The sequence below is a fragment of the Ochlerotatus camptorhynchus genome, unplaced genomic scaffold (assembly GCF_037179485.1).
Source record: "Ochlerotatus camptorhynchus isolate MF236.1 unplaced genomic scaffold, CSIRO-AGI_Acam_v1.1 ptg000167l, whole genome shotgun sequence".
NCBI classification, from domain to species: domain Eukaryota; kingdom Metazoa; phylum Arthropoda; class Insecta; order Diptera; family Culicidae; genus Ochlerotatus; species Ochlerotatus camptorhynchus.
The window spans coordinates 2,394,279-2,415,374 of record NW_027040657.1 but is presented as its reverse complement, the minus strand read 5'-3'; the positions used below and the strand labels follow the sequence as shown (position 1 = coordinate 2,415,374).

The 21,096-nt window shown below is 39.7% G+C and overlaps 1 protein-coding gene across 10 annotated transcripts in view; it reads right to left on the bottom strand.

Moving 5' to 3' along the window:
• Nucleotides 1-21,096, bottom strand: part of LOC135701551 (stress-activated protein kinase JNK) — a 303,139-nt gene that overhangs the window by 243,399 nt on the left and 38,644 nt on the right. For 5 of the 10 annotated variants that reach the window (XM_065222389.1, XM_065222397.1, XM_065222394.1 and 2 more), the window contains exon 2: nt 17,195-17,228. The exons of 2 other annotated variants lie outside the window; for them this stretch is intronic. The gene's annotated coding sequence lies outside the window, so the exon portion shown is untranslated. Of the gene's footprint in view, nt 1-8,677; nt 9,553-17,194; nt 17,229-21,096 lie in introns of those variants that run through there. 3 more of the 10 variants (XM_065222390.1, XM_065222395.1, XM_065222391.1) reach the window with 2 other exon arrangements.

Sequence of the window (21,096 nt, the reverse complement as noted above, 5' to 3'; positions counted from 1 at the left end):
CATCCCGCTTGACCAGTGACACATTTTCCCCAAAAACAAAACTGTACCTCCTCCAGCGATTTTCTATCTTTCAACGACAGCCTGCTTGCGAAGTGAAAGGGAAGACATGCGCAGGACATTTGCCCCATTAACCGTCGTCGTCGTCGTCGTCGCATCGACCAGCTTTCCCGTCATCAACAAACATAGCAAATATAAAGAGCACTACGATCGGTGGAGGACATCGTCGAAAAGAAAGCATAAATTTTGCTTCCAGCCTTTCCCAGGCACAATGCCTTTTCCGATTCAATGCCTAGTAAGCTATACACAGAAGAAAGCAGTCCTCATTTTCCCATTTACAGCACACTCGCAGTCACATGTTTGTGTCAATATGAGTCGCGCGCTCTGTTTCCGAGTTCTATTCAACCACATTACCATTCCCGCTGGCTGATATTGTGTACAAAGGATATGGCCCTGGCGGTACGGGAGGTTGTTGATTGGGAAGGGAATGGACATTAGGAACACGGTCGTTCCCAAGCAGAATCTAGCCAGCTAGCGAAAAACGTTTTCTTGACATGCTACACCGGTCAACGAGAATGCATATCCTTCAATTGCCGTCCCTAGTAACAATTTGGGTTTCATGAGGGTTCTGTAGACCTGCTTTAAAACCTCACCAATCCAACAATACTGTCTCAATTTATCAATTCTACTGTTATTACAACTTTAGCTTAATTCATGACAGTCGCTGTAACCATCCGGCCTCATTGGCTGTCATTCCGTTAACCAGAGTAATACCGAAAATTCCAGGTACCTTCGCACCAAACGATCTCAACACGCTCGCACTTATTTCGCCCCCACAAGGATCGGCAACGAATGCCAAACCAACCATCACCAGCAGATGCGGCTCTCTTTCCGGTTGCTGCCGTCTGTGGGCTTTCAATCTTCTATTTTTTACTGCCCACCGGCAGCAAAATTGCTTGATGAAGGATTCGTACGATTTCGTGCCTGCTGCTGCAGCAGCATCGTTCGTGAATGCCAAAGACATGTTCACGTTCGGCAGACAACCTTTCGCAGTCTATTTTTAGTCTGCACTCACATGTGTGAATCCTTCTACACATTTGTGCCACTCGCTCATCAACATCAGTAGCAGTAGCAGCAGCAACTCAGCATCATTTCCATGAACTGCCGCATTAAGGCAAGAGCACTGTACCGAAGGCTTCGCCAACTGATTTTCCCTGCAGGGTAACACTGCGGTGAAGGAGGAAGGTTGATGTAGGAACCGAGCTCTGCCATGTCGATCCCAAAGATGGAAGAAGCGATGTAAAATTCTGCAGATACTGATTTTCAGCTCTTTTCCTCTTCATTTTTCATGCTTCATTTGGAATCATTCAATGCCACCGCTTTGCTGGATGCTTTTGATGAAAAGAGGCAGCAGTCGAGATTGGTTCTCGATGCTGGTGCCGATGATCAAGTTTGGTAGGGAATTACGAGAGTGGCTGAAAACACGGGAGTAAGGGCACGATGGAAGCGACTTTCATCAACGGGCGACCTTTTTCTTTATGGGAAAAATTTTCATTGGCCTCATTTTCAGCTTTTCTTTCTGTGGCTTATGGGTTGGGTATTCCGTATTCATGACGGTGTGTATTGACATTTTTATGCTAGCCCACTGGGAAATGGGTTGGTTGTTTGTAACAGCTGAGTGATTCGATACAATGACTGAGGTAGAGTATAGAAAGCCGTAGCCAGAAGTTTCATCAATCATTTAAGCTGGTCAGTTTGGTTTTCAAAAAGATAATTAATTAAATCTTTTTCGAGACATCTATATTTCTAGTGAAAAAGATACTCAGAAGCATGAATCACTTGGTCGTTACTTCACCAAATAGTGTCCGGTTATAATTCTTCCAGAAGCATTCGATTGACTCAATATAGTTTTATGTCATAAGCTTTGAAATATATACCGGGTATCCGGAGGGAATTCAATACCTGCTATGTTTGTGATGGTATTTGTTTAAGAATGGTTAATAAATAGAACATAGAACAATTTCCAGGGCAGGTAGCGATCACTGCTGTTAAAAATAGTGTTTTTAGTGTAAGGGTGTCTACTAACTGCAAAAACCTGGAAAACCGGGACTTTTTCTCCTTAAAATACCTGCCTTAATAAGGATATTTTAAGGAAAAGAATGAATTTTATAGATCGATCCACAGTGGATTAATCTTCAGTGGCAAATAAATAAAAAACAGAGGCTTTAAATGTTTTTTCTTTTAGTTTTGGAACATGCATATTTCCTAGAAATTTTAAATTTGAGCTAGATCTTTTTTTTTTATTGGGTATCAAGCTGGAGCTGCGTGACAGCTTAGTTTTCAAGACTTGACCCATTTGAATAAATTTTGCTTCTATCTTTGACAATACAGCAGTAGGACTAGCCTATGATGGCCGCTTGAACACTGGATTCCGTATGTATTGTTTCAAGATAGTTATAGAAAAAATGCTGTGACGTGTGCGCGTATATACATCTGCGTATTAATTCGCCCTCAAGAAGCTGAAATTTTCTAATGCTGCTGGCCCTGACGGGATCGCCTCAAGCATCTTGAAGCGATGCTGTTCAGAGCTTACAACGCCGCTTTCGAAGCTGTTCAATATTTCATCACAGCAGGGGGAGTTCCCTACGCGTTGGAAATCGTCATACATGTTCCCGATCTACAAGAAAGGAGACAAGAGAAACGTCGAAAATTACCGAGGGATCACATCACAAAGTGCCTGCTCTAAAGTTTTTGAAATCATCATCAACGACGCATTATTCTCTAGCTGCAGAAATTACATTTCTCCTGACCAACACGGTTTTTATCCCAAGAGATCAGTTTCAACAAATCTAGCTCCGTTCATTTCTTTATGTCTTCGGAGTATGGAAGCTGGAACGCAGGTGGACGTTGTATATACAGATCTCAAAGCTGCATTCGACCGGGTTGACCACTCCATACTGCTAGCTAAACTTGAAAAACTCGGTGTATCCTCGGGCAGGGTTACTTCCACTCACTTGCTATAAAAAAATGTTTTTCGGAATTATGAAATCATGAAATAGAATAATGCAAATTAGTACTTGTAAGTTACAAGAAGAGGTCGTGAAGTATGTGTTTGGCTCATAAAACCTGTCAATTTCGCTTTGAGGGCGTCACAATCAGCGTTTTTATGATTCGTGAGCGTTCACTCAGAGTGTGCGCTCACGAGTCGTAAAATCGCTGATTGTGACGCACTGAAAGCAATATTGACAGATTTTATGTGTCAAACATATACTTCACGACCTCTTCTTGTAACTTACAAGTACTTATTTGCATTATACTATTTCATGATTTCATAATTCCGAAAAACATTTTTTTATAGCAAGTGAGCGGAAGTAACCCTGTCCTCGGGTTTAACTCGTTGGTTCAAGTCCTATCTGACCAATCGGGAACTTTGTGTTAGAATCGGATCAGAGCAATCGGACTATTTTACAAACAGCTCCGGTGTTCCTCAAGGTAGCAACTTGGGACCATTGCTATTCTCGATTTTTGTGAATGAGGCCGAACTGATCCTCCCAACTGGTTGCCGATCGTTCTACGCGGATGATGTGAAAATCTATGTGATTGTTCGTAGCTTCGCCGATTGCTTGCGGCTTCAGCACCTAATCGATACTTTCGAAGAGTGGTGCTCAAGAAACTATCTCACGTTGAATGTACAAAAATGTAATATTATCTCATTTCATCGCTAGCTGAAACCAGTGGCATTCAACTATACGATAAATCACCAACTTCTGCAACGTGTGGACAATGTTCGTGACCTAGGAATCACGCTGGACTGCGCCTTAACATTCAAGCTTCATTACTCGGGCATCGTTGCGAAAGCTAACAGGCAACTTGGGTTCATTTTCAAGATCGCTGACGAGTTTCGCGATCCTGCTTGTCTAAAAGCTCTATACTGCTCTCTAGTGCGATCGATCTTGGAATTCAGCTCGGTAGTATGGTGCCCGTATCAAGCAGTTTGGATAGCGAGGATTGAATCTGTACAAAGGAAATTTGTTCGGTATGCCTTTCGTCACCTTCCTTGGAATGACCCTGTGAACCTTCCGCCGTACGAAGATCGTTGTTAACTCCTGGGTCTTGAAACACTAGAACATAGGCGGACGATTAGTCAGGCCGTGTTCGCAGCGAAAGTACTTATTGGTGATATCGACTCTCCAGGAATCTTGGCTGGATTCGAAATCTACGCATCCGAACGAGTTCTTCGGTCGAGGAGTTTCCTGCATCTTGGACCTCGTGCTTGCATGACCCAATACGTTTCATGTCTGGGCGTTTCAACGAGTTTTACGAGTTTTTCGACTTCAACTGTGCAGCGGAAACCTTTCGTCACCGTATTCAACGCAGACTTCTGAGAAGGCTAGTAGCTGTCCATTTAATGAACACGTGAAGGATTGCGCTACCTGTTTATTTTTTTTTGTTTCCGGTTCAACTGCATGACGAGGACTTCTACCTGATTCACGGACAACTCTATGCCATAGGAGGATAACTTTTTTATGCTATAGACTTGATTAATGTTCGTTGTAATTGTATTGTATTGTATTATTGTGATTCATGTATTTCGAAAAGATATGGGGTTTTTACGCCTTTTCTAGGCTTTTCCCCATCAGGCTTCATTTGGACACGTTAAGTCCGATGAAGAAAAACAAAATAAATAAATAAATAAATAAAAAATATCAATATGGGTCATTCCAGCTCAGGGTACAGAATTTAAAAAAAGTTGTAGTCGATGTCACCAATTTGAGCCAAATTTGGCCAAAACGGTTATTTTGGAATTCTGAACAAACGCCTTTTTTGATTTTGCTCTAAAGTGCCTAGGTTACAACCCTGGATATTTGAGATTTTTAAAAATTTCAACTTTCAGAAGAGATTACTCCACAACCAAATAAGCTATCACGAATAGCTGAAGGTTTCCCAATGTTGAAAACCTTTTCTTATGTCTCAGGCAAATTTTGTGTTCTGAGCACAAGCACAACTTACTACTTGTTTTGTTTTTGCAAGACTAAAAATATATACTAATACTAATTATAAATCTGCAACTGTTTTCTATGCGTAGCTTTAAATGCGTAGAAGAAGAACATGACAGTTACGTTCATGAATGAAGAGTGTGTTTTCAAAAAATGAAAAATAAAGGTACAACGTTTATTTTTCTTTATAACTATAATAAAAAAAAGTATTCTTGCTCGTGAGATTAATTACTGAAATAAGGGTATTATCCAAGTAGCAGCTGTCATCCACAACTGTAATTATATATACCTGCTAATCTATCTGATTTCATCGTACTTCACGTTTTGGCTGTATCCCATAGGAACGTATTTTTCACTTTTAGGACCACAATTCAATTATGGACAAAAGTAAATCAATGAGGTAGTTATGATTTCATAGACTGAGAATCCAGCCAAGAACATGTGAAAAATAACATAAAAATATTATTGTGCCATCAGCGTGAAGGAATTCAAGAAAAAATTAAAATATGTTAAATAGCATTGTTTTTTCACCAGAAAAGCTCAAAACTACCTCTCACTCATCTGGCCATGTCTCAAAAACTATTTGTCCAAATCTTTTCCCCTTGGAAACACATAAAGTAAAAGAGTTTTCCAAAGTAAGGTGAAAATTTGAGCCCAAAATATTAAGAAACAAAAAATCCCGCCCATGGTTTCGATACTTGCCGGTAATCAATCTGTTTACTGTAGTTTAGTTACTATAACAAAAACAATTTTTTTTGCACATATAAGAATCTACACTAAAAAACCTTCAAGTTGACGTTCTAAGATCACGAAAAGCTTATTTGGTTATGGAGTAATCTCTTCTGAAAGTTGAAATTTTTAAAAATCTTGGAAATCCAGGGTTGTAGCCCATAAGTATCTAGGCACTTTAGTGCAAAATCAAAAACGGCTTTTGTTCAGTTTTGGCTCAAATCGGTGACATCGACCACAGGTGGTGAGATGGAATGACCCATGTGATCCATATTTTCAGTAAAATTTAGCAACACAAGTGTAAAAATGTACCGCCAAATATCTAATAAATGAGCATTGAAATTGTAAGAATTACCCATACACATATTGCAAATGATACATAAAACATTCAGCAATGAACCTTAAACTTATGAAAGGGATCCATAGACAATCAAGTTGGCGATCTTAAAAATATAGACATGATCCATAAATTAGACCTATACTGTTCATGTCTTGGACTAGTGATAGACTCTTTTGATTTTGTTCCATAAACCTTCAAAAGTTGTTCCACTACTACGTAATAACTTAGATTTACTGACATACCTGTGTTTTTTTTAAGTAAGAAGCGCAAAGCGACGGGTAAGCGTCTAGAATTAGCTTCCAAAAAAGCTTCTACCTAATAATCTAATCTAATCTAAAATCTTTTTAACACTCTGAGCACGATGCCTGTGGTCAAATGTGTAACGGCAAACTTGTAATTTATGAAAAATCATAACTCAGCTATTTATTGACGAATTTCAAATCTATTGGCGCTACTTGAAACTAAAGATTTTTTAAATTTATTCGGTATGACTAGGTTTAAAATCGATCGAAAAATTGCTGCTTAATGATTTTTCAAACATTACCAATTTTCCGTTACACAATTTACCGGTTGCATCGTGTTCGGAGTGTTAAGAAGCATCATAGGGAATATTTTTTAGAAGCTTATTTTAGATGCTTATTCTAGATGCTAACAAAAAAAAAAAAAAAAAAAAAAACACGAGCAGAACAGTAAATCAGAGTAGCTACGTAGTAATGGGGCAATTTTCTTAGGTTAATAGATCAGATTAAAAAAAAGTAGTGTCCAAAGCATGAACAATATTGTTCTTATTTATGGATCGTGCCTATATTTTTAAGTTGGCAAGCTTGATTTTCTATGGATAACTTCCATTAGTTTGAGGTTCATTGCTGAATGTTTTATGGATCATTTGCAATATGTTTGTATGTGTTAGTATTGATTAGTTATACTACCCGGCATATTATTTTCATGCTTAGAACACGCTTAAGAATCCTTTTGGAATATTTCAAGGTCATTTGGAACCGCGGTTAAAAAGTTACAGTTGTGTCCACCCTTTGGTATGATATTTTGTAAGGTTCCAAACAAATTCCCGATAACTTCCCGGTTTTCCCAATTCTTTTCGATTTCCAGGTAGTGACCAACCTGAACTTCATTGCGAAATGTTTGCCATACTAATTTAAAACAAGTGTCTAGACCAAATCATTTACGAGAAAACAATGTTTAAATCTAGCTTTTTACGGACCACTCGAAGTAGCTTGGTAAAAACCAGAATGGTGTAGGCATGAATAATTTATTCCACATAAATACGGCTTCCAGATCATTGGAATGGATTGTAATTCAACAACCGTTTGGAAAAAGTTAAATGCTTGTAATTGTAATGAAAAAACAAATATTGTGCCATATTCAATATTTCACACATCGTCCGCGATGTACACAGCAATCGATTCGTTCAATAAGCTGTAGCTTTGCCTCAAGGCAGTTGATCTGATGAATATTAACAATTTAAGATTTTTTACATAAGAGTGTGCTGCAATTATTTCAGTTTACGATCATTGTTCACCTAACGAAAATATGTCATGTGTGGAATAATGAAAATTGCCATCCACCATTTATTTCAAGGTCCATCTAATTTCCCTCATTATCGTTACTTTTTCCGTCCCACCCATATCAAGCTATTTACGACTAATTGACAGTTTAGCTGTGGCCTAACAAGCGCTGCCATTATCGGTAACAGGAAACCAGCTACCATCTACCTGGCTTAGTAGTGGCAATCAGAATCCATAATTTCCGTACGCGTGCCACAAGGACGAGTACAATGTCCCTTAAATGAATGTGTAAGGAAATAAAAGCACGACTTCCTGGGATTCAACAACCCAAACTAACACAAACGCACAATAATGTTGCTACCTGCGTCTAAATTAGACAGGGGATGAGTTGGTTTACCTACTAGGGAAAGGTAAACAGACGGTTAGAAGTTGCCCTGAGGAGGTGGTGAATATAATCTAACCGAACTCGCGTAGGAAACCGGGGGAGGATATATTAAACATTTATTATTCCGTGCGTCTTTTTTGTGTCGTTTCGACTCAAAATGTGGCGCCTGTAGGTGGATAATGAAGAATAAGCGCGGATAATTGAGTTTGCAGCAAGTTCCGGCGACGTGAATCTAGTTTACTTCATATATGAATTTCTGGGAGCGCAATCTTCCAACCGTGAAAAAACGCTTCCTTTCAGTCAACTTCTGGAACCACCTTTTTCCCTCCATTAGATTTTCTTCCTACCGGGTTTACCCAGGCAAACGGCGGCGTCGTCGTCGTCGGTTTCCTTTCAACAATGGAGCCTTAATTTTCACCAGCAGTGGCAAACAGAGAAAAAACAGCGGGAATAATAAACTTCCGGTTTGGCTAATCGTTTCACTTTGGTGGGCACCTTTTGCAATGTGTTCTCTCCCTTCGGTTGCGAACTTTGGTTCGAAAAAAAAGGAGGGTGGCTGTTTCGCTTCTTGCGGAATCAATATCGCTTTTGCATCTTTCGCTTGTTTTCTCTGTGAATCGTTAATGATTTGCAAATATTGGTATTATATTGAAATTCGCACGATTTTTAGACGGTATCTTTGATTCCCTGGCAAAAAAAAACTTACACTTTTTGTTGAACGTAGCACTTTCCAAGGGGGGACCGCACACTGATTGGACCAAACTCTTGCGGGAATGACACGAAAATAGAACTGGAAAACTGATTGTTAGGCACGTTTTTCTTTCTCAGCACTGCTGAGGCACTCGAAGAATTGATTTTCTTTGCTCTTTGAACTCGACAGATGCGAATTGAGACACGGTTTCTTTTCTTCTAGAATCGTTCCTCTAAGATAGCGAGGAGAAATCGTTGGTCCTTTCAGTAGGTCATCAAAATACTTCTTCCTCTACAATGTGTTTCACTGCACCAAAGAACTGCTGGTAACAATTACATAAAACTCACACTGATTGCCACTTGAGTTCCAGTGGGCAAAGAAGTAAGGAGCGATCCACTTGCGGCAGCAAAAGAAAAATACACACGCGTGTCAAGAGTTACATCACTTTCTGAGGACTTTCCTCTCACTACATTCCCTTGTGGGATTCAAACTCAAAAACCACTCCGAAAGCAGGCCCAAACTGCTGTACAACTTTTATTTTTACTTGCCCACGTCGCGTTGATGGAATTCTAAGCCTTCTGATGGACGAATTTTACTCGCTAACTTTAATTTCAACCAAATCCTTGGGACGTGCCAATGGAGACCGGCTCACACTCCCAACAACCAGCCCGATGTTGTAATGTTTCCTAATAAATCACCAAAGGGACAGCCCAACTTTTCACAACGCCACACCGCACCACGGAAAAAGCTCAAACACTGAAAAAAATCCGAAGCTGCTTACAAGAGACTACTCTCAAACACACACCTCACACTCTTTAGGTAAAACTTTGGTGGATCCGCGTAACAGCAGCAGCCCAATGCGGTTCAAATCTTTTCCTCGACTGATAGTCTACTCGGTTTACACAGGACTTCTATGCTGTTCGGCTGGTTGGCTGTCGATCGGTCGGAGTTGTCGGAGTCCCCGAGTGGCACACTACTAACACACTTCATCCATATAGGGGGGGCATTCCGCGTGTTGTGGCTATAAAGGATAATACCTACAACAAGAACGAAGCAGCAAGGAGCATGCGCACCTGCTGCCAGCAAGGTCCTGGCTGTCGGTTTGGTTTGACGTTTTCCGAATGGGGGACATAAGGACGGGAGTCAAGGTGGCCTGTGATGTATCGGATGACAACAGACCGAAGACAGTTGGGGTTGTGTGCAGTGGTTTCGATCGAACGGCAGCTCGTGGGATTTGTGCTGGTGTTGAATGTATGCAATATGCAATTGGTGCGAGGTTGCCAGAATGTAAGACTTTTAGAGTAATAATGTTGCGGAAGCTTTGCAGATGTTGAAAGAACTTTCATGTTATTTTTTTTGACGTAGGACTACGTCTTTGATTTCTATATGGAGGTACACTTTGTGAAAACCGAAAATGGAACATGTAACAAATTAAGAAAGATTTTGAACGTTAATAACTCAGCTGCCCCTGGTCCAATTTCAATAGTTTTATCACCAATCGATCAGAAATATGAGTACGCATCGATAACAATGCTTCCGAATGTTGATTTTCAACAAGAAACTATTGAAAAACTGGTAAATGTCCAGCATTGTCCAAAAGCGACGAATTAACTTACAAATCCACCAATTACCTACATGCATATGCTGCTTCCCCAGCACAGTCGTCAGAGAGTAGTAAGTAGACGAAACAAGTCGAAGTGGCATTCGCCTCCGATCCTCGGGCGCGTGCGAATAGGGAGGATGGAATTGCGTTATATTTTGCACACTCATCACTATATTCAGAACCAAAAGCAAATTCTTCGAGATAACCACCATCCGTCGTCTGGCTCGCCGTGGCTGTGTCTGACGTATCTCCGGTCTGATTTACGAGGTGTGCTGAAGGTGACCATGTGACAAATTTACTCATCGCTGAGTTCCTGCACTTTTGGCGATTATTAGTGAACTAAACTCAAAAAGAAAAGAGCCAGTATCGCTACTTGATAGCAAACTACTCATAATGGGAGGAGTCTTTGTAACTATTATACCACTTGGTTGCCCGTGAGATGTACGCCGAGATTTGAAGTATGATCATTCTTTAGCTAATAAATTATCACACTAAAGCTTCATGTTAGATAGCATTTCCCACCAACTCTGATATGTTGTTCAGCAAAGATATAGCTGAGTTAATTTTAATAACTTTGTGTGAGAAGCATTGATTCAATCTCTTAACATTTTCATTTTTGATCATTTAAAAATAATGAAAATTTCTAAATTCTACATTTTTTTTTTTCGAGATTTGTGACTTAAACATCTTTGGGATCCTAAAAGATTACAAAAAACAGATGGGAAATGAACGAGTCTGTCTCTGAAAACTACGATGATTAAACAAAAAAAAATCGCATTTATTTTTCAACAATCTGCGGCTCAAAATAAATGAGAAATTTAAAGATCCATGATTTAAAAAAAAAAACATATATATAACGGGCCCTGGACAATTTTCAGGGGTTTTAAATTTAAATAGCTTGATCTGTTTTCCGTCGACCTGGACCCTACCTATCGACCCATCAACTCATGGACCGGGAAGCAACGCGTGATCAAAGGTTTTATGTTATTTTATGAAAATCCCTGTGGCACCGACTGGGATTGAACCCAGGCCTTTTGGGGCGAGAGACAATTACGCTTAGTACAACATCATCGGCGCTTGATTAAAATTTAAATAATTTTACATTTTGGAATTTTGAGGAGAATACAAAAAGAATCAAAGTGCTAAGGTATTCAGAAGATAAATTCAATGGAGTACTGAGGAAGATTTATGAGAAAACTTCAAGGGAATTTCGAGAAAAATACAAAACAAATTGTATTCTGAGGCAATTTTAAACTTAAATTTTTTGACCAGAAGGCAAGAGATCTCCGGATGTTGCGAAAATGATGAAAAAACTACAAGGGGCTGTACGCATTGGTGACGTAGGACTACGTGGTCTTCTATAATAAATGTTATTTGTTAACTGCAGCAGTATAAAAAAATGTGTTCATACTCTTCAGTATGACTAAGATTGCCCTGAAAAGAACCTTTTGATATGATGTATAGTTGGGCAGTTGGGACTAGCCTTGATAGTTAGCTGTTTGGCGGGAAGCGTTTCGTTATGTACTGGAGAACACCACTACTCACCACGTGGTGAATGAATGAAAACTGTTTGATGAGACCGAATGGAATTCATCTATTAAATCCGTGTTAGGGAAAGCACTTTCTGCAGGCAAACGGTGATAATTTTAATTACAATATCAACAGTTGCACATTCATGCAATTTTAAACGTGACATTTTGAAAAATTATAGCCTTAATATTTTAAAAATCTGTTGAAATAGAAAAATTTCTATCGATTAGCGTATTGAGAATTAAAATTCATCATCTCTGGATCAAAATCTGACCACTTTGATGCCGCGACTGACTTTGGTTTTTGAAATTGCACCCCCAATGTTGCCTTAATGAATGTTAGCTTTAAACATATGGGAACTGACATCCGACTGATGATCTTGGCAAATGTCAAAAAAAATACTCCTTAAAAAATGTGTGGTGGTCCTTAAAAGGACCGTTTTGTCGTGATGGTTGAGTAATGCTGGGCTATTAGTGTGTTAAATACAAAGCCTCATTAGGATGAGCTATACATATGTTGTTTGGAAAGAGGGTGACGCACTTGGCATAGATGGCCGACAGCGCCCCTCCTGCTATGGATGCTAATGTGGGCTGCAGCTCGCTTCTTGCAGGCTGCAGCCTTTCGTTGTATACTGGAGAACAATATTCAACGCCACGCGCCGAAAGCACTGCTGCTGATGCCGACGCCCGGACACCACCACACTCGGTGGTTGGAACTGAATCCGATCAGCGATTGAGGGCAGCTTTGATAGCTTGCTGCTTGCGGAGAGCCTTTCGTTGTGTACTGGAGAACACCACCACTCACCACGCGGTGATTGAATAAAGACCGTTTGGTGAGACCGGATGGAATTTAACTTTGAAATCCGTGTTAGGGAAATCGCTTTTCGCAGGCAATCGGTGATACTTCTAATTATCATAGCAACAGTTGCACATTCGTGCAATTTTCAATAGTTAAATTTTGAAATGATAAAGTCTTAAATGAAAACAGATGCGTAGAAATATTTCCGATCGATTGGTGATAAAATTATTGAAATTGGTCCAGGGGCAACTGAGTTATTAACGTTCAAAATGTTTCATAATTTTGTTACATGTTCCATTTTCGGTTTTCACAAACATCAAACATCCCGATTTAACGAGGCGCTTCTTCCATCAGAATAAGCAATTTAACGAGCAAACAAAATTAACAGAAGACTAGTTTCACGTAAAAGTTGAAAAAAAAGTTATTGAATAAAAAAAAACTTTTATTTAGGGAGAAAGAGCCCCCTTGAATTCTAAAAATTGCTATAGAAAAATAATCATTAGCTTTACCACTATAGTTTTCTCAGCAAAGTTTATTTTTGATTACATAATCTACAACGTTATGGATGGTTCCATCACGATTGAATTAGAAATAAAAATGTTAAATTTTTATTTTTTGTCAATTTACTATTGTTAGGGAAACTAGAATACATAATTGTGTGGAGAAATGAGTGACCACGATCATCTGTATGTATGCAGATTATATTCTACCTACATATACGAGAAATAGGCACGATAGGCTATCAGTGATGTGCTCTCGCAGCATCACTTGTAAATATAGATAGGAGAATAGCCAGTTAGCTCCCAGCCGCCGACGGTACCGGTATCGATTTAGTTTGATTGTATTGTTTAAATACAGTCCACTTGCTTAGAATAATAAATGCATTTAGTAGTACGTAGAATAAAATTATTGGTTAGTAATATATCGCACCGCTGTTACAGAGTTGTTAAAGTGCATAATCCGACCTAGCTATTCGCGGGTGCGAATTACCCAACAACTATTCAAAAACTTTTATCGATTTAAAGGTCAAACTATAAACATCAACTTCATGGAAGACACTAGAGATTTTCACGACTGGTTGAATTGATGCGATATGTCAGAGCATGGTAGTGAAAATCCTAGGAAAATACATAATAGCCAGCTGTCAAACTCATTGTGACAGATCTAATTTCAATCATTTTTTAGGATAGTAAAAGGAAAATAATAAACAACATTACACGGTGATGCACATGCTAGTGTGCGTGCGTTAAACGTCACTACTTGCGCACTGGCAACCAGGCTTGAACATACTCATTACAGCTAAAATTCTACTTTTCTCAATTATGAAGCTATGAGATATGTATTATAATAATAATTTTTATATGTAAGATGCAAGAAGAGGAGGTATAGTTTGCGTCGATTTCACATCCAGAGTGTCATAATTAGCGATTAGTTATAATGAATAACGTTTGCATTTAAAAAAAAATGGTCAAAAATTGTCGATTTTTCATGGGTTTACCTTCACTCGCACTGACGAAACTACCCATGCCGCATCAATCATAGTAACCCATGAGTCAACAGACAAAATTTGCACTATCAGTTGAACTCTAACCGTGATGGCAAAAACAGTGAAGCAACTCCGTTCAGAAGTGTGCGCGTTCAAAGAACGGCACCCCGCCGCGTCGAAAACGGACATCGTGCGGCACTTCGTGGACGCCGGATACGCCCGTTCCGGCATCTACAACATCTTGGAACTATTAGACAACAATCAGAGCATCGAAAGAAAGCCCGGTTCCGGACGGCCGACGACCCTGAGTGACAAGAAGCTCCAAAGGATGTTGAAGAGGAAGACCGAGGGAAAAGTGGCTACATCGCTGCGTGCGCTTGGCCGGGAGGTCGGTACAACCGGCCAAACAGTGAAAAAGTACCTGGTGAACATGAACATACATGTCAGGAAGCGGAAGTCACGTCCACTGGTTTCGGAGCTGCAGGCAATGACGCAGCGGCAGCGGCTGAATAAGATGGTCAATTCGTTTTTCCCGGCGAATCACGACGTGGCGGTGGTGATGGACGACAAGACCTATCTCACCCTGGACAGCAACGACTGGCAGGGCACTTCGTATTTTACTTCCCCCACGAAGGAAGTGAGCTCCGAGTTGAAGTTCATTTCATACACCAAGTTCCCCCAGAAAGTTCTGCTGTGGCTGACAATCAGCGAGAAGGGGATGTCAAAGCCGCTCTTCTTTCGATCCGGACTGGCCGTGAACGGGGAAATTTATAGTACGAAATGCCTGCCGCAAGTTGCGTCGTTCATCAAGAAATACCATAAGAGCGAAGACGCGGTGTTCTGGCCGGATCTGGCATCGGCCCACTACTCGAAGCGATCGTTGGAGGAGATGGAGCGGCTGAATATCGATGTGGTACCCAAGTCTGCGAACCCGCCCAACGTCCCCCCCCCCCTAATAAACGAATACCATAAACAAACTGTATCCCGGATGGGTAAAATATCCCACAAATGGTTTGGATGATACCCCTAACACGTCGTTAAGCTCTCTTTTATGGTTATTTTTATTAGGGCCCAGCTGCGTCCCATCGAGAATTTCTGGGCCAACTTAATGGGGTAAGTACAATTAGAATTTTTTTTTTCGAAAAAATTTTTGTTGGCCTAATTTACTCTATATGTATCTGGGAATGAGCCTTTAAAAGCATAAAGCCGTCCGGAACTTATTTAAAAAGTTATACGCAATTCAGTGAGTGCATGTCAAATGGCTGAACATGTCAAAGTTGAACTTTAAATGCTTCTACTGAAAAGTAGTGATTTCAAAATCGCCGTGCAATGTACAGGTCAGATTTTTCATTCAAATCGATTCCGGTTCTCTGTTTTATGTTCATAATTAAATTCTCCACAACATGAATAGAAAGATTTTTTAGATTTGTTTGTTATAACATGTTTTTTTTTTATAAACAAAGTCGAAAAAAATAGGGTTTTTTAATTATATTTTTTCAACTTCAAATTTTTTTGTGAAAAAAACATTATTTTTACATACGAATTAATTCATGTTGTGCGCTGTACCTTCACATTTAATGTCCTGTTTTTTTTTGTTTCAGACGTGATCATGGACGTAGGGACTGCACGGCGCGAAGTGCTGCTTTAAAAAATTGACTTCACATTATTTATAATAATTGGGCTAAATTGCAAAATTTTAAAAAAATGTCACTGATAATTAATCTTCATTAAATCCTTAATAACATACATAAAGAATCGCTAACATTCATTTATTTCCCTACTCGCAATCCACTCTCAAAGATAGGCCTCATTTTAGGCCTTCTAATTGTACTTCCCCCCTTAAAGCGTAAGATCTACTCCAACAATTTTGTCGCGAAAACTGAGGAGGAATTGATAAATAAAACGAAGAAAGAACTCAAAAACATGCCTACACGCATGTTTTCGTCCGCCATGACGAATGTTCCGGTTAACTGCCGGAAGGCCGCTCGCAAGGGCGTAGAATTTTTTTGCAAGTAAGCTTAAATAATTACCTTCCATGGGAAATTTATCAAAAGAAATTATCTGTCTTAGCATTTTTTTATCACCATCCGAAAAAAAAAGTCCATTTTTTTCAATGCAAACGTTAGTATTCACTCATCGCGATTACTCATTACAGCTAAAATAGCTTATTGTGACCCTCTGAAAGCAAAATTTACAGGTTTTATGTGTCAAACACGAACTTTACCTCTTCTTTTTGCATCTTTCATATAAAAAATATTTTTATAATACTTAATAATAATACTTTATAATACTTAATAATAATACTTTATAATATTGTTTCATAATTTCGAAAAATAGCATTTTAACTGTAATGAGCATTTCCAAGCCTGCTGGCAACAGTGGTAAATCACACACATTTCAATTTCTTCTTTCGTGTCCCGGTAGGACTATAGACACTCATGGTAATAGACCTGTCAACGTGCCGCCATGTTTTACCAAAACGAACATGTTCCATACGATTTGACAGTTCGTTTAAATACGTCAGCTTAAATTATTGGCAGATTCATTACTAAGAGTGTCTCTATGTAGGAGAAGGAACACCTGTACCTTGCGGCGCTTTGAATGACACTTGAGCATGTTCTTGTAAAAATTGACACTGGCAACCGCACCTCCATTGTTTTTGGCTCGTTATTTCAGAATTAGTTAATGGGGCTACAAAAAAAAAAAAAACCGAGTCAAGAGCACCTACCGCTGCCAAATCAGTCACACTCTTGTACCAACAGATAAGAGTAAAAATAAAAGAGGCACGTGCTGGTGGTGCATGTTCTATACATTTCGCCAAGGTATCTCGAATATGACAGAACAAGTAATGTTGGCTTCCTTTTTCGCATTAGCTGCTGTGGCTTTTGTGCGTTTTCCGAGAGGGTTGGAGGACAGGTAAAAAAGGGTGCACTTAACGTTTGACTTTTGCTCGGTTTTCATTCTATAGGCCTTTCTGTAGTGCGGATTCCAATTAGGAGGGGGAGGTGTTTTATGCGCTTGTAGATTTTAAGTATTATGATTCATGATAGCCAAAATATACTTTTGGGGCACTTTTATGACAGACATAATGTTCTTTGCTATCAAGCAAACCTACCTGAGAAAAGAAATTTCAGTGGATTGATGAATACCTGGAAACAAAAGAAAGAAACGTTGTTTTTAGTTTCAACAATTGGTAAATTCAGCTATGTTTGTAAATCATCAATATGTATTTATACCTGTTTCAACCTCCCCTTAGCATCCCACCAGTCAGTAACAAGCCGTGCATAACATCATGAACATGCAGGCAGACATTCCCTGTCGAGAGCCCATTAGGATTCCAAACCCTTCGTTTATTAGTATGTGGGTCAATCTCCGACGTGTTCATCGAACCCTCATCACCCAACCCCCTTTTCAGCCTCCCCAGCCAAGCAATCAAGCAGAAGTCGATTCTACGGAATAGGTTTCCATCGACTTCCGTCAAAGTGCTTAGAAGAATTATAAAACTATTAATTGTATAGAGCGTTCCCCGTTCCCGGTAACCGAATGATCTAGTGTGCTGGAATGCCTGAAAGAAGTGGTCCATCGGCGAGCCGAGCTTACCAACGCTCGGTCGGAAAAACAACCCATACAGCCACAACAATGCCGCCGCCTCCGACTGCCAGGGTGAAACAGGAAAACTCGGCCTGTTCAGTTTCCACCTCGGCGTTGAATCGACCGGAAAAGCGCTGATTGTGTTCGTTTCAGAGCACGAACACAGGCGTGGTTTGTTTGCACGTATTGACGGCCCTTAATATGCTACTCTCCGGGGATGACCGACGACGACGACGAATGGATGGAGCAGGATTTTATCATTCCGCACACATAAAACGGTCATTAATATCGATTGCCTTTGGTTTGGGAGACCAACACAGGCTCACGAAAGGGACCCGTACAAATACAGCGAAAGTTGCCGGAGCGGAAGTTCATGCTGCATTATTGCTTAGATCACTACCGCTGGCAGTATGCAGTTTGATGTAGCGGATGCAAGGAGCAAAGCGTTCAGAAACCCGGGCCGTTGTGATGAGAGAATTTTATGGCAATTTTGACTCTTAAAATTTAATTGTGTTGTTTGGTTTGGGTTGCAGGTTGTAACACAAAGGAAGTAGGTGAGAGGATGGGAGTTTGTTGGTGTTGCCATGTGTTTCCCTCATAAGGCGTGAGGAGGATCCTTCACTGGTCTTGTGCTATCTGTCTTCTTGTTTTCCACTTGAAGACGCGTTTTGGTTTTGCAGGAGTGCTCTTATGTTTGGTAAGGATTAATTGGGGGGGCAGTGCTGCCGAATTTGTAGGAATGCTTTAGTTTGTTATTTATAAATAAGAAGATATTTTAAGCGGTCAGTGGATTTTGTTTGCTTGAACTGAAAAGTGTGTTACTCGACCAAAGGTACGATTGATTGAGCTGAATTTTACGTCTGTTATAACTTAATTTTATGTCAAAATGGACGCTCGTGGATGGCAGTCTCGGAGCACCTAAATTTACATGAATTGTTCAAAGTGTATTGTATAGTGTGGTACCCTTTCCATTGAGGAAATCATTTGTAAGTGTGCAGATCTTTAATTCTGTTGTTCGGTTGAGAGACGAGTTCGTTTGTGTGTAGTGCATTCTTTAAAAGAATGGATGCCGTGATCGTAATGTTTAGATGCCGTAAGAGCAATGTTTAGGCTTGGCACATTGCTGATCGGGTTTGGATAACCGAGATGCCACGGAATAGTGTCCGATGCAATTAAGAGTTGGGATTAATAGTGAGAAATGCGAGAGCTACTCATTCTTGTAGCTCGGGTTGCACTTTCCCACAGTTGCTGTATCGGAGGAAGTGATTTTCTGTAAGAGGACGCGAGCAAAGTCAGTTAACAAAATGAAAGCAAATCGATATTAAAGTTTGCAGTTCCTATCATAATGGAAACTCATTTTGATATCAATTGTCGCGACATTAGTCTGCTATCATATTGTGCTTTCATTATGCAATCAAGACTTTTTAAATGGAAGCAACTTAACTTGAAGTTCTCCTGTTATCGCCTTGTTTAAAATTTAATGTATGTTCATCGGTCGTTGTTTATTTGTTTTGTTATGCACATTTTATGTCATTCGTGACTTTCCCGGGGTGAGATTTGAGCTCAAATCAGTCAGCGTGAGAAGCATATGGATGCTAACCATGTACACCAGGACCGTATTCAGTTAAACATTGTGAATGCAAAATCAGTTTGATTCAACAGTGTAAAATGTTGCTCTCATTTTTGCTGGGTTAACCGTTAAGTCTTCAACCAAAATGAGATCAACTGGAGTATTCAAAACAAGTTACATCAAAATAGCAAAATTTTGATTTCAATTTGATGACCAGCTTTGCTCGGGGAGAGAGTCATGTTGTGTGCGCACTTGTCTGTATCGGGTACTGCGTTAGGGGAACACTTATTACGAGCTCCAACTGGAGATGATAGTGTTTGTCCAAGGGTTTTTAGCAGGCCTGGCATGGTGGTTACTGATGGTTACTCTATTAGAAACCTGCTCTGAAAACCAATTATTTTACTTTAACTAATCATATTTGTATTACTCCATGCGTAAGGTTAACGATTTACATAGCTGGAGATGCTTAACGTCAAATATCAGACTTATAGTGGTAATTTTAAACGATAGACGAGGAGATGAAAGTATAGAGTTGATAGTTCCGTTAGAGTAAGGCAGTGTGAAAATTGTATATAGAAAGTAGAAACTGAGCAAATGACAATTTTGATGAAGGCATCCCCTTTACCAAACTCCCCTGTTGGGGAGGGATGGCGACGGTCCACTCTTTACTTTCATCTCTTCATTTATTGTATAAAACGACCGCTTTAAGCCTGATATTTGACGTTAAGCATCTCCAACTACAATTATTTTGATTATAAACTAACTGGGCGCAAAAATATCAACCTACAGACGCTTCTCATATAAATACAGTGCACCAAAATGTATAAGCCACTTTTTGGACGCTCGATATATCGCATCCTCCATTCATACAATCACAACTAACATCCTGCGATGATGAATCTCTCAGAATTGTAATCAAATCTTACATCTACTGATGATAACTTCTGTTGTGTGCACTTCAGGGCAGCTTTCAGAACTCCAAGGTGGTTCCAATAGTTTTAGGAAAACTGCAGGAACTTTTAAAAGGCCTAAGAACGTCAGCGATATCCGGAGACCTTAAGGGAAGTCAAAGAGCTCAGATAAGTTATGTCTCAAGATCTTTGAAAAAGCTAAAAAATGTCATGGGCACTCGCAGGACAGCTCCATCAATTTCAGCTAAATTATATACTAGCTGAGTGTGCCCGGCTTTGCTCGAGATTCAATTTTAGCTTAAGTTATGCACCGATTTAAAAAAAAAATGCTATATTGTACGTACACCCCCTCTTATCTAAGGGGCTATGACCACCTCCTTATACCTTCACATGCCAAATTTGGTTCCAGTTGGTTGATTAGTTCTCGAGTTATGCAGAAATTTCTGTTTCATTTGTAAGGGAACCCTCCCTTACAGAGGGGGGGGGGGGTCTTGAACCATCATAAGTACATTTCCCGGCCCCAAAAACCCCTGCATACAAATTTTCACGCCGATCGGTTCATTAGTTTCCGAGTCTATAAGGGTAAGAGAGACAGACAGACAGAAATTCATTTTTATATATAGGGTAGATGTACCAGTTATGGCTATAGGTTCCTATTATGGTGTGTTCCAATTATGGCCTATGGGAATTCCATAGACCATAACTGGAACACATCATAATAGGAACGTATGGCCATACCTGGTACATCTACCCTATAGATAGATGATAGATAGATGAACTATATTGGATGGTCTATACAACAGTCCAAACGTAAGCAAATCTGCCCGGCGCACAGTGGCCGGAGCACGGACAAAACCGCTTAAAATTATTATTTAACTTTTGTTATTTTGTATTTTTTTTAGGTTTCGCACACACTAAATAACATTTTTTCATAATTTCGTAATT